General features: G+C 35.4%; 1 protein-coding gene across 1 annotated transcript in view; it reads right to left on the bottom strand.

Moving 5' to 3' along the window:
• Nucleotides 1-18946, bottom strand: part of LOC6031333 — a 143729-nt gene that overhangs the window by 60932 nt on the left and 63851 nt on the right. Inside the window, exon 4 of the mRNA XM_038253325.1 lies at nucleotides 11119-11175. The gene's annotated coding sequence lies outside the window, so the exon portion shown is untranslated. The remainder of the gene's footprint in view (nucleotides 1-11118; nucleotides 11176-18946) is intronic.

Below are 18946 nucleotides of genomic sequence, written 5' to 3'. Positions count from 1 at the left end.
GCGATCTTTTTTTTTTGCTCAACACTCTGTCGTCGTTCTGCCAAGTCGAGTAGTAATGTTAATTGCCAGTTTGGCATCTTTGAAAATGCGTTCAGTGGCCGGCGCATCTTCTGATCCCGGCGGGAGACTTGCCAATAAACTTGCATCCATCTTGGTCGTGAAATCTTTTGGACACTCGTTAAGTTTTTTTCTTGAGATGAGCAAAGAACAGTGCGATGCAGATTGACATCTTCTTGGGCCGACGGAAACCACTTGACGTCTTTATTGAATCCGCCGTTGGTGGAGATGCACTGATGATTTTGGTTAAATTTACATGTTTTTGTTTCCTTTGATCAATCAAAGGTTCTTTTTGCTAAGTTGAAGGTTGTAGGTCAGCATCCTGATTGGTCAAAAGCCACATCACTTAGTCAGCGAAATCATCTAAAATTTTTATATTTCGCTGGTAATTTTTTCTTGCCTACAAAATTTTGATGTTTCCCAAACATTCAAAAGAATATCATTGTGTAAAAAATACCCGTTCTATAACTCCCTCTCTCGACGTTCCCTTCAATATTGACAACGAGAGAGTCCACTGTATAAACCTAAACTGTATTTGATTACTTTCGTTCTTTCAAGACTTTTCGAAAAAAAAGATAAACGAAACAAAATATTTTTTTATTCAACATTGAATTGCAAAATTTTATAATTATTTTGAAAAAATTTCCCACTTTCAGGTTCTAGCCTTTATTGGGTTTATATTTTTTGATTCTATTCGTTTTCTTGCATTTAAAAATATTTCTTGAACCCCTCGAATTTTGTTCAAGGGCTGAGAAAATTTCCTACAAGTTTCTCTTCAAGACTTTGAAATTTAGTTTCTAAGGTACAGCCTCAAAAAGAATTCGAATCGATGAAAATGAGTGTTTTCAAGTGTCACCTAATTAGCCTATAATTTTCGAATGACGATAGGGTACGTTATCCATTAGTGGACCCCTTTCCTATAGTTCTGTATAGTCTGAAGGGGTTTTGATGAAAAATTCAATAAAATCACAATTTCAAGCGTGTTGTTGTCTGCAAATCTTTTATTTGGCATGTTCAGCATCATTTAAAACAATGTTGACTGGCATTGGATCGTCCTTTTCACCAAAATAAGTGTTTTGAGTTCGACATCTGAAATCAGCCATGGCCACTAGCATTTTCACAACCAAACTGCATTTATATTTTATGATTGAATTACCTATCCAATCATTTTTGACTGATTATTTAACTTCAGCAAGTCGAAATAATGTATGTTTAAGGATCTTTACTAAAATAAAGCGAAGAACTGCTCATTTTCGAGCAAAAATTAGGGGGGTCCAATATAGGACACCGAAAATCCAAAGTTTTCCAAAAGTGGACCCCTGTTAATTTAACCTTCATAAATGAAGTAAACTGTGTATTTAGGCAAAAGTTTCTCTTAAACATACAATAAATGCTTGTTGTAATAAATCTGAATGCATATTTTTTTCAATTATGAGTATAAATATAGCTGTTTTCATGTTAAAAGTACCAAAAATGCTGAAGCCGTAAGAATTTATAATTAATCAAAACTATAGTTAATTGTACTTAACTGAAGCATCATAATTGCAGTTTGAAATGATATTTTATAATAATAAATCAATAACAAAACATTATTTTTTAAATAAACGTGCCTGGTTTTATCAGCAACTGTAAACAAATCTATTGTTTAGTTTCGGTCAACCATTTATGAAATTTATATGGAAAAATTTGCATTAAAATTACTACTTTTTAATTATTTTTATTTTAACAGTAGTTTTTGAAACGTTTTCTCTGATCTTTTTCGGAAATAAATGTGTTTAAATGTCTGTTAGGTTTTTGTTGTTGTTTAAAGCCAAATTTGTTAACAAAACATATTTGTTTATGATGAAAAGTGAGCAAAATCCATCTTTTATTCATTATATCTATCATTAGACCTACACCATGAATCAAAACATCAAAAATCGGTTAAATTTGGTATAAAAATAGCAGTTTGCCTATAGTGGACCCGGGTCCACAATCGGATTATGGACCCGGGTCCACTATAGGAAAAGGGGGTCCATAACAGGCAAAATTTTTTTTTTCAAATGGCTATTTTTCTGCTCAAAAACAAATAACTGATGAAACAAATAGTCAAAATTGTCCAAAAGACTTCAGATTTCATTGTTTTGTACAAAGGGTTATGAAAAAGTGCCTAAAATATTAAAAAATTGTGAAAAATGTGCTTCGGCTCTACTAGGGGGTCCACTAATGGTTGAAATACCCTATCTCGGAATCTATTGGTTCGATAATTAACCCACCGGAGGTCGCGTACGTGTACTTTGTACACAGTTTGTAAGGGTACTTGTAAGAAAGGCGAAAACACGCGACTTCCCGAAGGTTAATGTTAAAAAAAGAAACTGTTGCGAAATTTTCTAACCTTTTCAATGAAAATAATTTTTTTTTAAATCGAGCATTACTTTTGATAAGGTCTACAAATAGATTATTTTCTGCATTTGATAATTCATACAACATTTTAAAATTTCAAAATAATGTTATTGGAGGGATTAGAAAATTTCCCAAATGTTTTATTTCCTAATATTGAAAACCAACCCAATACTTTTCGAGCTATCGTCAGTTAAAAATTAAAGGCTTATTAGGTGAAACTTAGAAAAACTCATTTTCATCCATTGAATTCTTTGTTTAGCTGTATCCCAGAAAATTACTGTCCGATTTTAAAAGTCTTTGAGAGCAAATTGTAAGAAATCTTCTCATCTCTTTAAAAATATTTTTTTCAAGGAAAGCCTTCACAAAATAATAAAAATGAATGAAAAATGTAAACATTTCAAAAAAATTTAACCTGAAAGTGAATACATCTCCAAAACGATGCACTTAATCATAAATCGGTCAAAAGGTTTTCCATTGCAAATTTAATTTAGCTTTAAAATATATTTTTTTTAATTGTATGATATTTTCAAAAGTCATTTTTTCAAAAAAACATATCTCTCATTTAATCCCATAAAACATACAAAATATTTCGAAAATGAAAAATAGGTATTTTGAGAATCAAACTTTTAGTAAAAAACTGTGAAATAAAGAAATGGATATATTTTTTTCAGATTGTAGCAATTTTTTTATGAAATGTTCTCTTTATTAAAATGTACAACTTTGCGGAAGACACCAAATGGATCAGAAAACCTCATTGATACAGATCATGATACAGATTTTCATATATTTACGTACACGTTTTGTATGACCAGCCCGCAAAATTATATGGAGACTTGTATGGAAAAAACTAATGATGCAAAGTTGCTTTTTTTTTGACTATGGGAATGTATGGACAAAGTTTCATCAAAATAAAAAAAATATATATATTAAAAAAAATCACGAAATAATTTGCAAAAATCTAAAGAACTCCCAGAAAAGTGTTTCGCTCAACTTCTAATTGATTTCTCAGTGAGATTTTATTTAAATTATTTTGTCCAAGATATTTGTAATGCTGCTCAGAGTTTTGCTATTCCTTTTCTTTTTAAAGAGTCGTGGAAATGCTAAGTCGATCACTTTCTAAATACTTCTTTTCATTGGCCAGGCCTACTGCGTTACGTTAACCGCAAAGATGATTCGTTGAAATTAATTGAACATCGTCAATCATCATTACTAAATTTGACAAAAATGCACACAATTGCATCGATGCTTTACCACCACACCGTGTCAAACTAAACCATTACCAATCTTCAATGGCGGCACACGTCGATTGACACCCAACATAAACATTTGCCAGCGCTATTGAACATTCGTTTGATCAAGCTGGCCGGTGACTGATTGACGCGCGACACGTTCGCTCTGGTCGTCGTCGTGGGAGCCTCACGATTAATGCAACGACGACAATGACAACGGGGAGGCGTATATTACTCTGCGTTTGTGTGTGGCATTACGAAACTTTTGTGGTTAAGTATCAATTATAGTAATTCTTTGGGCATGGACCGCGGGAGAAATGTAAACGAGATTTGGTGTGGTTGTGGTGGAGAAGGTCATCGACGACTCGAGGGGGTTGAACGTGAATTTTGGACAGGGGGTACAAGTAAACGGGGTTTGGGGTGTCATTTGACAAGGCCGGATGAAATTGGTGGGTACCATAATGCTGGCAGCTCTGAATGGCAGCTTTTTGAAATTGGCGTGTGAATTAGGAGTGGTTGGTCCGATTAGCAGTAGTTTGGTTGGGAGGTGTCAACGGAGACAATTGTTAATGCACATTTTTACAAATTTTTAATGTTTTTTTTTGAGTGAGTAAGTAAGCAGTACCCAATAGAGGAGCACTCTTGGAAAGTTTCGGGGCCGGCGTCCACAAATCGGACTCAGTGACAATTTTTATTTTACTACTGTTAACAAGTTTGCTGTTAAAATTAACATTCCATAGGACGTCAATTGAATCCAGAAGAATGTCAAATTACCACTACAAAATTCTTTTTGCAAAGTTTTGATTCTGATTAAAAAATAATTCAATTTGCTTTGACCCCTAATGTTTTGAGATGTTTTGAAAATTGTTTTTAAAACTCAGCAATTCATTTTTTCCAAAAAATAGACCCGTGATGCTCGATACCGTTCACCCTTGTTACGACCAGCAAGACCCTCGAACCAGCTCATCAAGGCTCCTCCCCCCGAAAACGGGCGCCACGCGCACCTGATGAGCATTCAGGGGCTCATTAAACGATCCATTTTTGAAGACCTTCTCCGCTGCACTGCACTTTTCGGCGAGAAGCGGCCGTTTATTCATTCATCCGTTCGTAAAAGGCCGGGCCCCAAATGCACCATTATCTCATTTATTACAGTATTAATTGCACTTTCACAGGCACATTTGCACTCCTCTGTGTGGCGCGGCCGATCATTACGGCACATTTAAAAATTAAATCGACTGGACTTTGAATTGGTTTGGGGGTCTGCCGAGCAGGCAGTGTGTTGGAAAAATGGTCGAAGGAAGCTTGAGATTTTTGTAAAATACACACACGGAGAGACCGGCCAGGGCAAATCTAAGAAAATCTTGGTTAATTTAACTAAAAGTATGGGTTAATTTTTTACACAGCTTTTTTTCAACAATCGATTGTTGATTTTGTTAACCCAAAATTGCTGACCACCAGTAACTAAAATTAACTAAAAAAATAGTTGGAATTGCCATTTTCGTTGGTTAAATGGCCGAAAAAAATTCTAGCAGTCGACTGCTAGAATATTTTTTCAGAAAATTAACTAATTTTTTTGTTTTAAGCTGAAATATTGTGGAATATTCTGTAAAAACAGGCTGGGCCATACTTTTCAACTATTTTTCAACATTTTTTTTTCGTTTTATTAACTGAAATATTTTTGCATGCTGCAAATTATTAGTGAATTATAACAAAACATTTCTTAATTAAACATAATTTATGTTAGTGTCGATATATATTTTCTTTAATTATCTAACGATACAGGCCGGGCTGAATTTCTAGCTATAATTTTAACTAATGTCTTACTTAAATACAGAAAAACATTCGTGCATGTAGTCAATAATTAGCTATTGTTAGCAATATTTTTATTGAATTTGCAGTAAATTTTATAATAATGCCTCACAAATTAATGCTGGGTGTTTTTATATTCGCATTTATTCTGCCTAAAATTTTAACTTTTTGTACTAATTTGTTTTTTTGCATGAAGTTATTAAATTACTGTTAAAAAGCATCAAAACAAAACTTTTTATTATCTGTTATTATAAAACATGTAAAGTTTGATTAAAGTTTGAAAAAATACGTTGCATAAATCTAAAAAATAATAATAAAACATATTACAAATTTTGTTAAACATATTTATAAAAGATGTTTAATTTCTCGTGAATTCCTTGAAGATATTTCACCAAGTAAGTTATTATGTTGTATAAAATTAAGTGTTGTATTCACTTACCATCACTGTGCAATCATCCGATAAGTCATCATCATCTACAACGGTCTCAGGTTTAGTTATTTTTCACACAGAATTTACACCAAAACGAACCTTTTGCTGCAAATAGACATATAAAATTTATTAGTAATTTGATACAAAATCCTTAATTTTGTCTATAAACTGAAAAAAGGATCGTAAATAAATGTAATTATAATGAGGAAAGAAGAAATATCAATAATGCTCCGTTTCCTGAAAACAATATTTTGAGTTTTACTTACCAGTTTATTTAGCAGTCTTCTATTAACAGCATTTTTAAAATATTTCTATCTTCTTTTGTATATCTTTTATAAATTTTATTTTTTAGACATTTCCCATCATCTCATTTATATTTTGATATTATGTGTACTCATTTCCATATATTTTATGGTTGATGATTCTGAAAAAAATGGTTCATTAAAATTGTATCCATCGTAAGCACGAAGGTTTTTGATTATTCAGTTTTCTAATTAAAATCACAACAGATAAATTGTTATGTAAAAATAAATCCATACTTACTTAGATTAACCAACCTTTTGTTAAATTTGCCCGTGCAAGTATTGTCGTGCAAGAGTTCGCCCGCCTCTTCCTTTCACTGCCCTTCCCTTTCCTTAAAACATTGTCATGAAGTCCCCTCGCATCAGAGGTCCTCATTGCGAATGTCCTCGTCTTGTTCTTCATAGTTTATCACCTGCAGAGAAATCATCAACAAACTTACTCACCAATTGCACCTCCACAGTTGCAACAGTGTTCACTTCGATTTGCACTTCAACATTAGCCAAATAGTGTGATTTTCACCTTTCACATTCTCTCACTTCACAATTAACAACACAAACTCAACAAATCGACCGCTCTTGTTCGAATCCTGACTTCAAATGACAAACGTAAACAAACCCAAGTTCATCTTTTAAATAATCAACCAATTGATATTTACATTTAACCAAAAAAAATCTTGATTTTTCTAAAACCAAAGCTAACAGTCGAGCACGTTCATTCGAGTTCGGGAAATCTGTTAACTTTTTGCCTTTAGCATTTTCAACAAACAGGTTATTAAATTATTACTGAATTTTGGTTGATTCAACTGAAAATTGGCCGTAACAAGTACGTTTTTGTGAAATTTACGAAAGTAAAATCAACAATTTTAATTGTTAAAATTTCTGGGCACAGTCTCTCCGTGCAGTTAAAACATGGTATTATTACATCTAATAATGTCATGAAAATGCGTAAATTTACATCTTTTTATGTGTAATTCCCTTTTTTTACATTAATTGAAGTAAAATTTCATATAAAAAGGTTTTATTACCTCTCGAAAAATCTCAAATTTTACACCCTCGAAACTATCAAAATTTTTACAGTGTAGATGGAAACTGGGATTATCCGGTAAAAAATGGTTAAATTTGATCAAACTTGTTTTAAACAGATTTTTGAAATCAATTTTATTATTCATTGACACAAAAATTTAAATCAATTTTGACGCATTATCCACAAAACGGCACCACTGTGAAGCGTCTTGACGGAAAGCATTTGTTTTTTTCCGAACTGGGTGGATGACCTCGAAAATTGGAGTGAGTGTGTTTCACAAACGGCAATGTTGTTGTTTCCTTCGACACAGAAGTTATGTAATGGAGCGATCGTGAAAGAGAGCAATTATAAATTCATATCCGAATGTGCGAGCAATTTGCACCGCACTGTGGAAGGAAGCGGCCGCTGCCGCCATCAATCCATCAGAGTAAATGGCATAACAGCCGAACCCAATAAGGAACAAGAGAGGGACGTTTTTTTTTTATGGAGAGCAATTTTCAAATTGATCGTTTATGGGCTCAAGTTTAAAGCAAAATGGAACATTTTGGACTTGTGTGTAATTTTTGTGTGCAGATCAAAAAAACATTTTTTTCTAGATGTTTGTTGGGCCATTGAAGCCAAGTGGACACTTCTTTTTCAACTTTGAAGATTTCAATAATTTTAATAAATATTAGGCTCTTTATATTTCTAAAAATTTCAATAGCATGAAAAATAATAGTCCCTTTTCAAATGTTAATCTTGATTTTTTCAAAAGGTCAGAAAATTATACAAATGTGCAAATCTCCACCAAAATCGGATATATATTATATTTTTCTTGCAATCTTGCAATCTTTTTAGGACCTTTCTTATAACCAAAGAAGCCATTTAGTGTAATTGGTTAACCCAGAAAAGGCTCCATACAATTTTGGCAGCTGTCCATACAAAAATGGTACGTAATTATTCGAAAATCTGAATCTCTTGAATAAATTTTCTGATCGATTTGGTGTCTTAAGCAAAGTTGTTTGTTTTGTTGTCATAAAAAAATGCTGAAATTTGTATGACCCAATCTCACCCCCGGACCCAATGTCACCCCTGATGAGCGTACTTTACAGATTTTTCGATAAATTAACCCATTTTTAAGATATAGCGACTAACAAGTTTGATTCAAACTGAAAAATTCCAGTTTCTCGATTTTTTAAATAGTGTTCATAATTTCCCATTCCTGAAAATATTTTTTTCGAAAAGATGGAAATAAAAAAAAAACATTGTAGGAATTAAACTTTTAGTCATAAAAAGTTAAATAAAAAAGGGGTTTTTCCTTGTACCTATTTTTTCTGAAAAGACCTATTCATAACCTACAACTTTGCCGAAGACACCAAATCGATCAGAAAATCTCTTTTCAAGATATGAGTTTCATATTTAATTATTTTCCAAAAAATGGTGAAGTTTTGGAGCTTTGGTGTCTCCAGAAGAGTTGTTGCAAATAGAAAGATGCAACTTTTGAATTGGTTGAAAATTAGGCTCATTCACTATTAGGGTGATTTTCAAAATCTAACCTTTTAGAATTATTTTTCGGATTTTTTTGTCTTCTAGAAAGTTGTTGTGCTTGCCAATTCAAGCAACTTTGTCGAAGACACCAACAATTTATCTCGCAATCTACAGCTTCTATGACCACATTTATAGAAATCATCTAAGCAAATCTTCAAAAACCAGGTTTTTGAACGTAGTAATTCAGGGTTAAGTTTTAGAGAAAAGTAATGTTAGGGGCACTTTAAGATCTTCATGAAACATACATTTTTATTTTTTGACAAGTTAATTTGGACTTAAGGGTCAAACGTTGCAGCCATTTGAAGGCAAAAAAGGTGCAAATTTTAATCATAAATATCTCAAAAAGGCGCTGGACAAATTTTAAGCACCAGGATGCATTCGAAAGAAGAGATGTAGCGCTACAAAGGCTGAAAAATCCCAGGGGTGTTTTTCTTTAAACTCGAGATATCTTCATTTGAAAATGTCTAATTTTCAAGGGAAAAGTGTATAGGACCCCTCTAACAAAATTTGAAAATTGTTTAACTATATGTTTTCCATGTAATTTTGCCTGCTGAATCTGAATCTGCCCTCAGAATTGGGCCAAAGTGCCATAAATTGATTTTTCGTCATATTTTGGGTTTATATAAGAAATTTTACATAAAAAACCTAAAATATGACAAAAAAAAAACGATTTTTTGACACGTGTGGTCTGGATCACTATGCATTGTATGGAGACTTGTATGGAAAAACTAATGATACAAACTGACTTCTTTTGACATAGGGAATGCATGGACAAAGTTTCATCCAAATAAAAAAATGATAATTAAAAAATCGTGAAAAAATTGCTAAACCTTAAGGTAATCAAATTTGGTGGAATATTTCATCATCAGATTTTCAACTGAAATTACATTGCATCCAATCTTAGTAATCAATAATACGAAAAAATACTGCTTCGGGGCCATCTCAATAAAATCATATAATTTAAAATATAAAGTTCTAAACGACCCGAAAAACTCAAAGTCCACCTTGGCCTACATTGTCAAATTTCACGTATTTAGCCGTTATCTGAATTGATAAATCGCATCCCTCCTCGTCGGACCAGATGTTCCCGCGTCAACTGTCAAACCACCTCACGCAACAACATTCATGTCCCAACATTAACGTCACATTATTAATCACCCTAAATAGGATTAATACGATCACCGCTAGACTTGGTGTCTCCCGCAAATCGCTCCCCGTGGGCCGCCATCGACAACCTATGAATATTTGCTGCGTAGTGTGGCCACCCCAAGTGGTTGGTGGACAAATCAATCATGAAATTTTGTCTGTTTTAATGAGTTGGACAAACGGTATTTTTAGTCGCCCTGAGGGGGAGTACTAAATGGCACACATTTTGAACTGCCACGGCCTCTAGTTCTTATTTCGATAAATTATTATGATGTTGCTTTTCAGCGTGACTTGCTAGGCCAGAGGGGTACGCATGGCTCTGTCGTTATTAGCAATATATGGGTAGGTCACATCGGTTTGAGTTTAGCAAAAGCGGTTAACCCTTGGCTAACAAATCAAGAGATTTTTCTTAATGAGTCCTATAAGCTATAGGAATATGAGATTCATTTTGTTTATAGGACCTTTTAAAAAAGCTCTTGAAAAAGATCCCAAAAATCAAGGAAAATATTTATTAATTAGTTTCGAACCGAGACAATCAATGAAAAATTGGAAGTTAATTGTAACAACAAAAACAAAACTGACAAACAAAGAACTAAAAGTAAGTTATAAAAGAAAAACATATGAATTAAAATGAACGAAACAAATGCCAAAATTGAAATAAAAACAAAAAAGTTGATTTAAGGGTTAAGTTATAGTTTGGCTTCGACCTAGGTCCCAGTGAAAGAATAATGGCCTCGTTGGAGCTTTTCTGCTGTATGTTTTGAGTATCTCGCAAAGCTCACCTCACACCCCTCGAGGGGAAATTCGTCCCAGCTGGAGCTCCACGATAAACTCAATCAATAGAGTCTCTCTACTCTAGGCCACTTATTGTGGCCAGGTGACTTGAACATGACGATTGGCAGGAAACCTGTTATCAAGCGCGGGGTTGTCCACGGGGGACGGTTCGTTAGGGGCTTGATGGCCGGTTTTTCGAGTGACTTTAAGTTAATGGCATATGCTACACAACGAGGAGGTGCTGCGGGAGTTTATGTAACGGAAATTGGCCGATGAATTCAAGGTTATACGGGTAAGTATGAACACGCAGAGCGAGAGAGGAATTACGAAATTTGCCGGTGCGAGCAGTGTGTCAGTGGTCTCTCGGACTAGGGGGTTGGTATTTCCTTTCTAATGTGGACGTTGAAAAACTGCATCTATAGCGCGGTGCAGACTCACCTTGATTGGAAGTGATTTTTTGTTGTTGATTGCAGATCACGTTCGTTGCATTTTATTCTAAAAGTAAAGAGAAACACAAAAATAAATTAGTTTGTGCGTTTCAACAATTTTGAAGAATCAATTTTTCAAGAAATATTTTTTGATGCTGTTTAATGAAATTGTTAAGCAGAAAAGGGAATATTAATTTAGACCGTTTGAAACAAGATTTGAAAAAAAGTTGTTTGGGAAGTACCGTAAATTAGATACCATAATCAGGGGTAACATTAGGTCTGGGGTTAAGATTTTGTCAAACTTTTTTTTTGCATTTTATTGTGTGTTTTTCAGACGATAAACAGGACAAATTGAATGCAGAAATTGTCCTCCATAAACCAATCTGAAAATAACGAGATTATTTTTTTTTTTCCAATGAATCGAATGTAACACTTAGGGTGGAGTAGTCATCAATGAGACACGGGGAACAATGATAAAATGGGTCTCACAAGTCGTAGTTTTAACCAATCAGGCTAATATTTTGGGGAAAGGTGTGTCTACTGGATACACGTCTGCCATAATAGTGGCTTTGGTTATGGACGCTCCCTTGCAAAGTTATTCATAAATGTTTGATTTTGGGGTGTAAAAGTAAATTATGACTGAAAATTACATTTTCGCTCATAGGCTGCCATAAATACAAAAACTAATATTTCTCAAAATTTCTTTCGTCATTTCATAGGGCATGAGTTGGGCTACAATTGCCAGTGCTGAAAATGTCAGGGGTCATGACTCGAAAATCGGCGACGCTGACACGAATTTTTGAGTTCCATTCACTGAACCACAAAACCGTGACATAAACAAACCCGGCGCAGTCGTGAGTGCCCTAGCTCATTGAGCAGCTGCAATGCGAGGCAGTAGTCGACCAACGCTCATTCGACGTTGCACGCACACACATAAAGAAACAAGTTTTTACACAAAAAGTTCGTATTTATGCGTGGAAATGTAATTTTGAATATAAGTTATGGTTGTTTTAAGTGTTTTGCACAGTCTACAACCATTCAACTGTTTGAAAAGAGTCAAAATAGTGTTTAAAGAGGATTTTACGAGTCAGTCATATGACACGAATTGAGTGAGTGTAGCTCTTTTTTTCACGTCTCTCATTCTCCAGCAGCCGACCGGCACAAGTCAGACGGCAGTGGTTGAATAGACACAGTAGGCTTGCAGTCACATGCTAGCAGTAAACAGAAATTTTGGTTTACTTCATGTGTACGCTGGGTTGGAAACTTTTTGCAGGCCTGACAATTGCCTTTCATTAGATTTGACCAAAATTAAAAATATACCCAGAATCCAGGGCTGTCTCATTGTTCCCCACTCATTTCAGCCCATGGGGAACAATGAGACACTTTGATTTTTGTTCATTAAACTTTTCAAAATCTAGGGAAATCCTTCAAAACATGAATTGAAAGTGATTTTTGACATATTTATTGAGTTTTAACTTCATTTAACCAAAAATATAAAGTTATTTGGTATAAATAAATGGATTTTACTAAATTTAAATACTTTTTAGTATAACTTTTGTTAATTAAAGTTTCAAGTTGGCAAAATTGCTTTAAAATGTTCATGGCAAGTCACCTGCAATGAAACAATACAAAAATATGATGTTTAGCTAGAAAAGTATTGAATTTCGTAGAGTGTCTCATTGTTCCCCACCTGTCTCATTGTTCCTGCCAAGTGCGTCTACAATGAGACAGTTGAATAGCTCTGGCAGTAGAGGTCGGATCGATCTCATATTTTGGTCAATGTTTGAACACATTTAAAGAAAAAAAATGCAACAAAAAGCTCATTAAAACATGCTGATGAAAAAAATACAAAAATCGTTGAAAGTTGAAAACCAAAAGTGTCTCATTGATGACTACCCTACCCTAATGCTCTTGTTTTTTTTTTTTCAGAGACCTTCCACATGAGTCTAAAAATTTAGTATTCTGGCTACCCTGTTTTAGGCTACGATCACTTATGGATATTAAACATAAAACTAACTTAATCCGCACAAGTGGATGGTGCCTTCCTCACTCTTTGACAACAATTGGTGATTCGATGGGATTGGACACAAATTGCATCTAGTTTTTCTTAAGATCCGCAATAAAAAACTACATAAATATCACTTAAGTGGCTATAGCTTGAGACAGGATTGCCAGATTCTCAATGTTTTGGAATCGTTGGAAAGTTCTTTCGATTACCTAACCTACGGTGGGTCGGATGATGGATTCGGACATAGTTTAACACATTTAAGTGAGATCCGGCTTCAAAAAAGTACATAAATATCATTTAAGTAGTTTTAACTTGAGACAAGAGTGCCAGATCTTCAATATTTTAGACTAGTTGGAAAGGTTTTTTGATTATACCTAACCAACTATGTAAAATATGATGGTATTTGAGTCGATTTCCGGTCACTCATCTAACATCCTGATAAATACAAAAATACATTTTCATACACAACTTTTGAACTACTTTTCAAAACTTCATAAAAATCAGTAGGAATGGGACCTTAAACCAAATCGAATGCAACTGGTTTGACCAAAATCGGATCAGCCAGTGCTGAGAAAACTCACTGAGTATTTTGGTAACATACATACACAAATACACTTAGATTTTTTTTACCGAATCGGTAGTTGAAAAATCGGTAAAGTTTGGATCGGTAAACCATCTGTCAAAATAAACAAAATTTAACCCAATTTCGGATGTACAATGAACAATAATGAACTTTATTACTGAATTTCGGTAAGTTTTACCGAATTCGGTAATTTTCAGTTTACCGAACTGTTCAACAGTTGAAAATTCGGTAAACTTTACCGAATTCGGTAAAATAATATAAGTGAGCAGACATTTGTTCTGTTTTTGATTCTGGGTCGATAGGTACACATGAAGGTGGGTCTACAAGCTTTCTGAGAAAAGTTCATTTTTAGAGCTGGATTATAGTCTTACCTCAGTGAGGAAGGCAAAACCTGTGGGGAAACAGAACTGCATGTATTTTTAGATAGGTAAGTCAGATCTTGAAAATTCTTAATCCACAAGAAAGGAATTTCAGAACCTTTCTAAAAATGTATAATATGGCAGGTTTTATGCAAGAACAACCCTTTTTTTTGAAAATTGTGAAATTTATATGCAGCAGTTTTTAAGCATAACGTTTGATGTGCTTCACCGAATCTTATAAATATTAATAGGGACTTATGGGACCCCAAGACGAACCGAATGAGGCCAATACGGTCAAATCGGTTCAGCCGGTGACGAGATATTCTAGTGACATTGATTCGGTACACATGTCTACGTACAGCCAAACACACAGACCTTTGCTCAGCTGGTGATTCTGAAACGATATGTACAAATGAAGGTAGGTCTAGGAGGTCTAATTGAAAAGTTCATTTTTCGAGTGATTTTATAGCCTTTCATCAGTAAAGTGAGAAAGGCAAAACGTTGATCTGATTATGAGCTGATTTCCATTCCCATCTGCCACAATTTGTACCCAGGGCAGTCATGAGGCAGCATCGTCATGTTTATTCACTAAACCGAGTTCGACCTTGAGAAATCCAATGGTTTCATAGGGCATTCCAAGTGCCCACGGTTATTATCATAAAGCACAACAACAAAGCTGACCCGGTGTGAATCGCTACATACCCAACAGCCCTCCCCTGAGACAACGGAGTTGTGGGGGGTTATGCATCATCAGTGTTGCCAGCATCCGAGGCGGTGTCCAAGGTGAATGTCAACTCGATCTTCTTGCCTCCAGCAAGCGCGCAACTACACGGACGATGAGCACCATTTACGGTGGGAATTCCGCGACAAGCGTGCGCCGCCACTACCACCGACGAGCACAATGTCTAAGGTTTATGATAATTAACGACTTGATTTTGTTAAGTATGACTAAACGCGCAATTGTCGGAGGCCCACGGAGTTTTGCATAGAAATAGCAACAAGATTGGTCAACTTCAGCCGGAGCTGAGCAATGGCAATTCGTCTCGGTCAAATTCAGCAGAGAAGGGGGTTAGGGACTGTTTTGCAAAACTGGAAGGTTGCAGGCTTCAAAGACAATTGAGATACCTTCATGGGCTTTCTCACCGTTTCTAGTCATGGAAATTGGCTGCAACAAAGAACGTCGGCGAGCGCAAGGTGTTCTTGCTTGGTACAATTTGCAAGCATTACTGAATGTTTGGTTGGTTCTTGTTTGAAACTGTAACTTGATGAAATGACCTTTCCATAGCATCGTAGCTTGGAAGGCACGTCGACGTGGGTTTAATGATTCAACACGTTTTCGTCATTCCTACGACCTTGGCTCTAGCTCTCTCCTGCATTCAATGCACCTGGAAGTACCTGAGCCGTCGCCTTATTAGCACTACTCAACCCGCTAATCCTTGTCATCCGCATGTTTATTAACCATACAAACAGCTTCTTCTAACTGACTCGTAAGGGGTGATCCTCAAATGCAGTCAAGCGAGTTAAACCTTTACCCAAAACAAACCTGCGTCCCGTAGGCCATGGACGGCACCCCCTCTGCTGTCTACTTAAGAGATCAACAAAACGTATTGACGCCCACGACACCTGCCAAAGTAAAGTCTCCTAGACCAGCGCAAACGACCCGTTGTTGATCATCGACGACGTCGTTAAAAAATCCGCAGCCGCAGATTGCGTTGTTTGCTCTGCAAATGCAAATTCATTCAACTCCAAGCCGTGGTCATGGTACGCTGGAGTACCAAAAACTTGTCCACATACGGAAGATCGAAAACGCGTGCACAATCTAGAGCACACTCAGCTGTGCACACTTTTGGCCAGCTCAATGTCAATGACAATTTCCTTCTCCTCCTGCTCGGCGTTGACGTGACTTTCGGGTGGAGGTTTCGTGCCATTTTTTGACTGATGTCCACGTCCACCTCGTCGCTACACTTCACAGGTCATCGATAGTCCGTTGGGTGCAACCGTGTGTGTGTGTGTAATATCCGCGAGTGCTCTCTTGTGGGGTGTCATTTACCGTTTCCTTATTGTTTTAGCGTTTTATGAGGGACACACGCGTTTTTATGACATTTCGCGTCCACTACATGGGTGAACATGGGCAGAATGACATCTATTTTCGGGTTGTTGCCGATATTGGTGACATTGGTTTTGCTGTTTTCTGTCCGAAAAAGGCAAAGCAGTAGTTAATTGGCGTGTTCGACATGTCGACGTCGTCGTGCTATCATGTCGCACCCGCCATTTTGACGTTCCGAGAAAAACGCGTTTTAATGTTTGACCTTGAATAAACAAAAACGAAAGCACGCAATGTAAACAATAACAAACACGTTTTGTTTGGCTGACTATTCTGTGCATTGTCCCGAAGTTTGGTTGAAGTTGGTTGTTGGAGTCCCGAGTTATAATTACAAATGTTTACGGTAGTCTAACTTGTACGTGCGTCAAACGCATCCTGACCTGAAATCCCTTTGCCCTTTGTCGCACTTACATCAATTTTCAGAGAGTGACAAGATAGCACGACAGGATTGAAACTTCTTTTATATGTAGAGTGACAACAATTTTCGGAGCTTTTTTGGTTTTCATTGAATATCTCAGGATTGAAATCGAATTTTGGGGATCTGTGAAGGTCAAAAGATGAGGCATTGTTAGCTGCACAAAATGGCGTTATTAACTCAATTTGGCCCAAAATGCACGTACGACAAGTTAGCACGATGGCGACGATGTGGATCAATGGCTTTGTTTTAGTTTAAAATGTGTTTTTTTAAGAAGCCTTATGGAAAATTAGATGAGCATCCAATATTGGCATTTCAGCACTTTTACTAAAATACGCTTAATTATTTTATCCAAAAAAGATTCCATTCAATTTTGCGAGCTGAACATACAAAATAGGTATGTGAAAATTTGTATCTTCAAAAGATATTTAGAATCGATTTGGTGTCTTCGGCGATGTTGTAGATTATGATTAATAAATCCGACTTTTATATTTGACATTGATTCACTGCCCATGTTCGCATAAATGTCCCATATGCAAAAACAGCAAGCTGAGAAAAACGCAAGGAAAGTTTGTCCCACACATAAGGCTACGTGTTAAGTTTTCACGAAAAAACAGGATTTCCTCCTGATTTCTGGAACAAAGTACTGGATGTTATAGGCTCTTTTGAAAGAGCACACGATTTTGAACCAAACTGCATCAATAACTCAAAAGTGATGAAAATGCATATGGGACATTTATGCGATCATGGGCAGTTCACTAACAGTTGAATTCCCAAAATACTTATTTTTGAATTTCTCAAATTAGTTAATTTACTTCACATCACTCATTTTTAAAAAGTGCATCGTTATAGGGACTTTATGTATTTTTTCGAAATATGTTCAGTTTTTCGCAATTTAAAAACATTTTATAGAGTAAAATATTTTTGAAAAGCTTAGAAAAATTCATGCAATTTTAACTTTTTGATTGTGTTGATCGGACCGCTGGTTGCTGAGATCACGATATCTTGGAACTTTTGGATCGATTCAATGTTAAAAAATCAAACATTTCTGATTTTTTTTATTCTTTTCTTTAAAAAAAAATACAAAATTTTAGAATCAAGATATATTGAAAGGCCTCAATCAATAATTTTATACATAAGCTTTTCAAAAATACAGTATTGCAGGGGTTTTTTCCCCTATGACATATTTTTAATTGCAAAACTGAATAAAAATGATAATAATCACTTTAAAAACGGTAAAAAACTTTGTTAAAAAATTGTAGAAACCAGGGTTGTTAAAATTTCAAAATATCAGCTCTCAGCAACTACAATTATCACGCCTGAATATTCATGCCTCAAATACAACTGCTCTTCTCTCCTTATTGAAACTCTCAGCGCCGAACATGGCCGAACACGTTTTCGTGTTTACACACTTGCGATTGACATTTTCCTTTTCTCTCTCATTCCCGCTTCTAGGATCATCCAACCACAACAGCGTTTAACAAAACCAATTTCTCAAACGCAGTTAAACGGGACGTCATGCGTGGTCGACTCCTAATCGCCGTCTCGCGTTCTTTCATTGCAGTTTTCGGAGAGATTGAGAGACTCAGCGGTGAGAGCGCAGAGTCGAGGAAAAGGGAAGGAGTGATAGAGAGAGAATGCCATCGCTAGGAATCACGAGACAAAAGAAAGATCTCACAAGCTATAGTGACGGACGCTATACTCTCGGATGTTTCTGGTGCAGAGATAATCAATTGATAGCTTTTCTATCACTCATTTGCAACACTGGTTAAAACCAATTTCAATGCTAATTTGATTTTGCATCTAATAATCATTTTTAAAATTTTGTTCGACAATGTTCGACTTTGCAATATGCAGTTTTTTAGTTCCACAAAGCATTTAAAAAAGTTCGAAAATTACAAGAGGGGATATTTTAGGAATTGGTGAAAAGGCAAGTCGAAAATTGGGTTTTTTTCCGTGCACTGTCAACCGGGGTGAATCGGGACTACAGTGTGGATAGTAAAGTTTTTAGAGTACCGTAAAACGGGGTAGCTTTGATAGGATTGAGATTTTTCCGCAAAATGAGGAGTTTAAATTAAATACGTACGGAATGCTGAGGAATCATACTGACAATGGTAGAGAAGTGTTCAAAGTACTTCAAAAAGAAGTTTTCATAAAATTTTGAATATTTAGTAAACTATTATAAAGAAAATTTTGATGAACAACATTTGATTTGATGAAATTGGGTCTGGGGTGAGATTGGGTCATTCAAAATTTCAGAAATTCTCACAGACTCTTGAACAAAAGAAAACAATTAGAAGTAGAAACCTAAATATGCAAATTCATACTAAAACATAGAAATTTGATATCTTTACTCATATGTTTAATAA

The sequence above is a fragment of the Culex quinquefasciatus genome, chromosome 2 (genome assembly GCF_015732765.1).
Source record: "Culex quinquefasciatus strain JHB chromosome 2, VPISU_Cqui_1.0_pri_paternal, whole genome shotgun sequence".
NCBI classification, from domain to species: Eukaryota; Metazoa; Arthropoda; class Insecta; order Diptera; family Culicidae; genus Culex; species Culex quinquefasciatus.
The sequence above is the reverse complement of the archived record's forward strand: the minus strand, read 5'-3'. Positions and strand labels throughout refer to the sequence as shown.